Source organism: Coregonus lavaretus (genome assembly GCF_964263955.1).
Source record: "Coregonus lavaretus genome assembly, chromosome: 35".
NCBI lineage: Eukaryota > Metazoa > Chordata > Actinopteri > Salmoniformes > Salmonidae > Coregonus > Coregonus lavaretus.
In genome coordinates, this window is record NC_140022.1 from 6,304,499 (window position 1) to 6,310,593 (window position 6,095).

General features: G+C 41.5%; 1 long non-coding RNA gene across 1 annotated transcript; it reads right to left on the reverse strand.

The window, feature by feature from the left end:
* Positions 1 to 277: 277 nt before the first annotated feature.
* LOC311109483 lies at positions 278 to 3,943 on the reverse strand. Its single transcript, XR_014610605.1, has 4 exons — positions 3,824 to 3,943; positions 2,815 to 2,858; positions 2,372 to 2,692; positions 278 to 2,083 (listed from the first exon to the last, which is right to left on the reverse strand). It is a non-coding gene; the product is annotated as an uncharacterized lncRNA (long non-coding RNA).
* Positions 3,944 to 6,095: the final 2,152 nt, after the last annotated feature.

A 6,095-nucleotide genomic window follows, 5' to 3' on the forward strand; every position in this document is an offset into this window, starting at 1 on the left:
CTCATCTACTGTTACATTCTGTATTAACAATCGATTTCCTGTTTCTAATGAATATTTCTGTCTAAAATGATGATTGTAATAAAAAGCAGCAGGACTACTACTAGTGAAAGAGCGGAGTAAGGCCAGTGGAGGCTGTAGTTGGTGCTGTATGTACCAGTGTACATTATTTGCAGTAAGAGAACAGTTCAGCGTTGCATTGTGTCCAAGTTCTACCAGTGTCTCTGTCAAAGCCTCAGCTCCAACACACAGTTTTAAAACACCTAAGAAGAAAATAATCCATGAGACACTTCGTTTATTGTAAATTGAATGTCAAATAAATAAGATAAGAAAAATAAATGGTCTTACAGAACAGACAGGCAACAATCATCGACATCTTCAGAGCTGTGATAAATCTGAGACTGAAATGACTTCCTCCTAACAGACATCTGTCTGAACACACTGTGCAACCACATGATCAAACCATCGTTTGCAAAAAGCTAAAAGAAACACTCTTTAATGAAGAGCATTGAGGAAGTGAATACTTTTCCTTTAATAACACTGTGGTGTCCAAGTAATACACTTCCTAATTGAAAGGTTGACTGAAATAACGTTTTTACTGTGCAGCACGTTCAATCTCAAGTTCTCAACAAAACATCTGTCATTTGGTAGTACAATATTAATAACTGATCTGGAAATATTTCAATAACTTGGTAAGTAAACCTGCATCTTGTTGAGAGCTTCAAGTTCCTTGGTGTCCACATCACCAACGAACTATCATGGTCCAAACACACCAAGACAGTCGTGAAGAGGGCACAACAAAGCCTATTCCCCCTCAGGAGACTAAAAAGATTTGGCATGGGTCCTCAGATCCTCAAAAAATTCTACAGCTGCACCATCGAGAGCATCCTGACTGGTTGCGTCACCGCCTGGTATGGGAACTGCTTGGCCTCCGACCGCAAGGCACTACAGAGGGTAGTGCGTACGGCCCAGTACATCACTGGGGCAAAGCTCCCTGCCATCCAGGACCTCTATACCAGGCGGTATCAGAGGAAGGCCCTCAAAATTGTCAAAGACTCCAGCCACCCTAGTCATAGACTGTTCTCTCTGCTACCGCACGGCAAGCGGTACCGGAGTGCCAAGTCTAGGTCCAAAAGACTTCTCAACAGCTTCTACCCCCAAGCCATAAGATTCCTGAACAGCTAATCATGGCTACCCGGACTATTTGCACTGCCCCCCCACCCCATCCTTTTTACGCTGCTGCTACTCTGTTAAGTATTTATGCATAGTCACTTTAACTCTACCCACATGTACATATTACCTCAACTACCTCAACTAGCCGGTGCCCCCGCACATTGACTCTGCAACGGTACCCCCCTGTATATATAGCCTCCCTACTGTCACTTTATTTTACTGTATATATAGCCTCCCTACTGTCACTTTATTTTACTTCTGCTCTTTTTTTCTCAACACTTTTTTTGTTGTTGTTTTATTCTTACTTTTTTTGTTTAAAATAAATGCACTGTTGGTTAAGGGCTGTAAGTAAGCATTTCACTGTAATGTCTGCACCTGTTGTATTCGGCGCATGTGACCAATAAAATTTGATTTGATTTGATTTGAAGAGGGACACTGACAAAATCCTATTTCTATGCCATTTCCAATTTCGATTTAACATATGACCCTGGTTTTAAAAAAATATTATGCATTTACTCAGCAATAAATATTGTATTAAAAGTGCATTAAATATAGTTGACAAAAAGCTAAACTTACATAAGTGCAGTTACTGTGGTTCTATCAGTAAACACACTGTGACTACAGGCAATTTGGAAAAACTTTTTCCCTCACCTCTTGAAAGGTGGTTCTAGCAAGAGGTATATTTGCAGTCTCCTATTACATACATGTCAGAATAAATACGTATTTCAGCAGTTTAAACACTCAGAACTTGTCAACAGTCTCATAAGTGGCACAAAGACCAATTTCTGTGCTGTAAGTCAAAGGAAGTGGAGAGTTGGACTGAGGAGGAGAAACAGGAAGAGGCTCTGGTTCAGCTCTCTGATACTCATGCTGCTGCTCCTAGGATCAACTTTAGGCTCAGGAGTTGGTTTCTCTGTAAAATAAAGAGGGACATTTCAAATCAAATCAAACCAAATTCTCTTTGTCACATGCGCCGAATACAACAGGTGTAGATCTTACCGTGAAATGCTTACTTACAAGCCCTTAACCAACAATGCAGTAAAATAAATAACAATGCATTTTACTTAAGAGTTATCATACAGTATCATCAACTTCTTAAAACTGTTAATGGAAATTCAATACTGTATAGATATAGATAAGCAAAGGCTGAATCATGACCATTCTCAATTAATTGTATGTTAAACTTGGTTGTAATGCAAACCTTGAACCGAAAGTTCCACTTGACGAAGAATGTTCATTGTTTGTATGAAACATGAATAACTCCCACTATCGCTGTCCTTGAGATCAGTCAGTAGGAGAGAGAAGTTGCCCTTTGCCCATTCCTCAGGGAACATCCTGGTTCTGTCTCTGAACTGACGGTCTTGGTCTGTCAAGTCTGCTTTTCCACTGACAATATTGTAGACATTACGGTCATCCTTGTATCGCCAAAATATGGTGACCTCTTCAATAGGCATCACATTGTACCTACATGGTAAAATAACCTTCCCTCTTGTAAAACCTTCAACTCTCTCCTGTGAAGAGACTACAAAACACAGACATCAAAATTAGCCTCCAATGAATCCATCTGACACAGACATCAATATGCCGTTTTGCACATGCAGAATCAGAACAAACAACAACATAACGTATGACTGATATTAATACCTTGGAGTTCCATCAACAAGATGACACAAACTGGCAACCAGCACCTGTGGAGTTTGATAGAGCATGTTATGGCTGGGAACAAGACTAGCAGGGTTATAAACACAGTAGTCTGGCTGTATATGAAAGAAAGGCTGAGCAACCAACCAGATGATAAGTTCCTCCCCATTGCACATTTTCCATAGGCCTAGTTTTTTCTCTGCCTAAGGAACTGTTACTTTACTGTACTTGAAATGCCTTCGACTAGACTGCATCCATATATAAAAGTATGTGTAAAGCAACAATGTAGTCTACGTATAAACTAGCCAAAACAAAAGATGCAGTGAAGTGTGTGTTATAGGCTAACTTGTGAGAGCAGGTGACGAACGGTAAGAGGTCTCTGAAGTACAGGCCTATCCACTTTATTTGAGATAGCAGGGACCTTCCTCACTACCTAGACAGGCCTACTTGCTACATACTGAAAGTTAGGCTACATTTGTTGAGTGGACTAACGTCGTGGGAGGGACAACACTCAACGCATGTGCCTTGGGTGGGTTGGCAAGCTAGCTAATGATTAATGTTTGGTTAGCTATGATCCATCTCTGTCTAACAGACCAAGGTCAGGCTCCTCACAGCCATATGAACTAGTAGCTAGCTAGATAATTGGCCACGTTTAGGCTACTTCAGCTAGTTAGCTCCTGACAATTTAGAATTCGACATACGCTAGTTATGTTTTATAGATAAGTTCAGCTGGCCAGTTAAGGAAGTTAGCCAATGCTAGCTAGCTACCGTTAGTTGCTCAAGTAGCTAACTTACGTGTCAGATAAAGATAAAAGCAGGCCTAATGATTTTAACAATGTGTTAGCTAGCCTAGATCTAACTAACACTTCTGTTAAGTTAACTACAGTAACTTGGGTCTTGCTTCGTCTTTGTAGCCAACGTTATAAGGTTATTTATCAACAGCATATGTTTAACTGGTTAGCTAGCTACCTACGTGGTTAGTTCACAACACCAATCGTACAAATAAATCTACCTTTTATCCATTTCTTCTTGACCTTACGTATACGACACGTTATAGGTGCTAAACTAGCTAGCTAGCAATTACTAATTGTGATAGCTATATGTTGTAACTTTAATTTAGGCTATAGATACGGAAGTATTGCACTGCGCAACCTCATAACTTACGTCATTCCATTGAACGTATTGGATATCACGAAAAGGGGGTAAAATACAACAACAAAAAAGATTGTCCAATGTATGACGTGGATACGCATTGCAAGGCTTCCGTATCTATAGCCTCAATTAACGTTACACGTTTGCAATGCATTATCCACTTATGTATCACCAGAGCTGATCCATAAATACATGTTTTTTGTGGCTTAATTGGATTTGCCTACACTACACGCCACGCCACTTGTAGGCCTATTAATAAATCTACCAGACGTGTTTAGCGCACCAAGAGCGCAGACAGGTTGAGCGTGAACACACTTTCACCAATTTCCTTGTCTTCTTCTTCTTTGGTATTTGGTTGGTGGATCACATCTAACTTTTAGGTGCACACACACCGCCATCTACTGTACTGATGTGTGAGGCCATTCACGGCCTACCTACATTATATTATTTGATACAATAATACAAACTTGGGGACAAGGAAAATTGCCCTATCACCTATTAGCCCTCTCTCAAAATCCACCACCCATTCCACTATTTAACCCTATCTAGTCCTAGTCCAGACCAACGGTCTGAGAGGACATATCACTACCACTCAACACCCCCTGCAGCTGCCACCACAACCTCTATTTTCTGTGACTTTCTATCAATTTCTGCAGAACAATTAACAACCATGGCTATAAATGCTAAAAATCCCACTTTACTGAAGCACATATTCTTCCCATCACTCTCGGTCTCTGCCTACTCACATGAATCCTCTCAGGATCCCTCACCCGGTACCCATCTTCCTCTACCACTCTCTTCACTGCTTCGGCATAGGACACTTTCTGTACTACTCTAACCCTGGCAACCTCAATCTGCCTTTCTCTCACCAGACACCTCCGATCTCCAGCCCCATGATCACCCCCACAACTAACACACACAACTTTCTCCACTGATACCACACATTCCTTCATATCATGCCCTCCTGCACACATCTATGCATCTCCCTCCTACAAACTGCTGCAAAATGCCCATAACCTTAACACCTAAAACACTGTAATATTTTCGGAACATAAACTCTCACGGGATAACTGACACGTCCTACCTTGACCTTATCTGGTAACTACTCTGCATCAAAACTCAGCATGACAGATAATGTCTTCTCCGTTTCCCCACCGGATCTACGGCTCACCAAACGGTGGGCGTCACAGACACCGGGAATCTTCCATTTCAACTGCTCCTCCTCAACACTTAATGCCACCCCTGTTATCACTCCTTTCAATAGCTCCCTGCTGCGGAGAGCAAAGCATGTCACAATTCTTGTCCCTAATCTCGTAATCCGGAGCGCCCTCTCCCTCTGGGCGGAGGAAACACAATAAATCATCACGAGTCCATTCTGAGTTACCTTCACCAACTCAACAGTACCCAACCTCTCATCCACCCAACCTGACACCACATATGGATCAACCAAAAAGCAAGGATCCATTCTCTCTACAAATCTCACTCCCACTGGGCCAAAATCATCCTTATCTTCCTTGGGACGAGGCCCGAACTCGGCGGTCCTCACCGCAGGTACTACACCCTCACTCTCAACAAGTTCCATCTCTGAACTACTGGAGCACGTATCTCTATTTTCTTCTCAGCAGTCATCACTGCACCTGCCACAACATTTAATTCATCCTCACTCTTGTCATGAGGGGTCATGTCTAGATACAGCTTCAGTCAAATTGACGTGAAAAGTAAAACATTTTGCATTTTAGCTAACCCTAATCCCTTTCCTAACCTTAACCTAATTCTCCTAACCTGCTACGTTAAAGCAAGTTCTCCTAAACTTGCTGTGACGAGTCACTTTTGACAAAAGCTGTATCCCTTCTAGACGAAACCTTAGGTAATGAATGTAAAAGACGTAAGGAAGAAAAGCTAAGAATGCATGAAGATGTATACCGTAATACGCTATGTGTGATTCTGGAGAATCACTGGCTGCTGAATTCATCATGTTTGAAAGAACATTTTATACATTTACATTTTAGTCATTTAGCAGACGCTCTTATCCAGAGCGACTTACAGTTAGTGAATACATATTCTATTTTTAATTTGTTTCATACTGGTCCCCCGTGGGAATCGAACCCACAACCCTGGCGTTGCAAACGCCA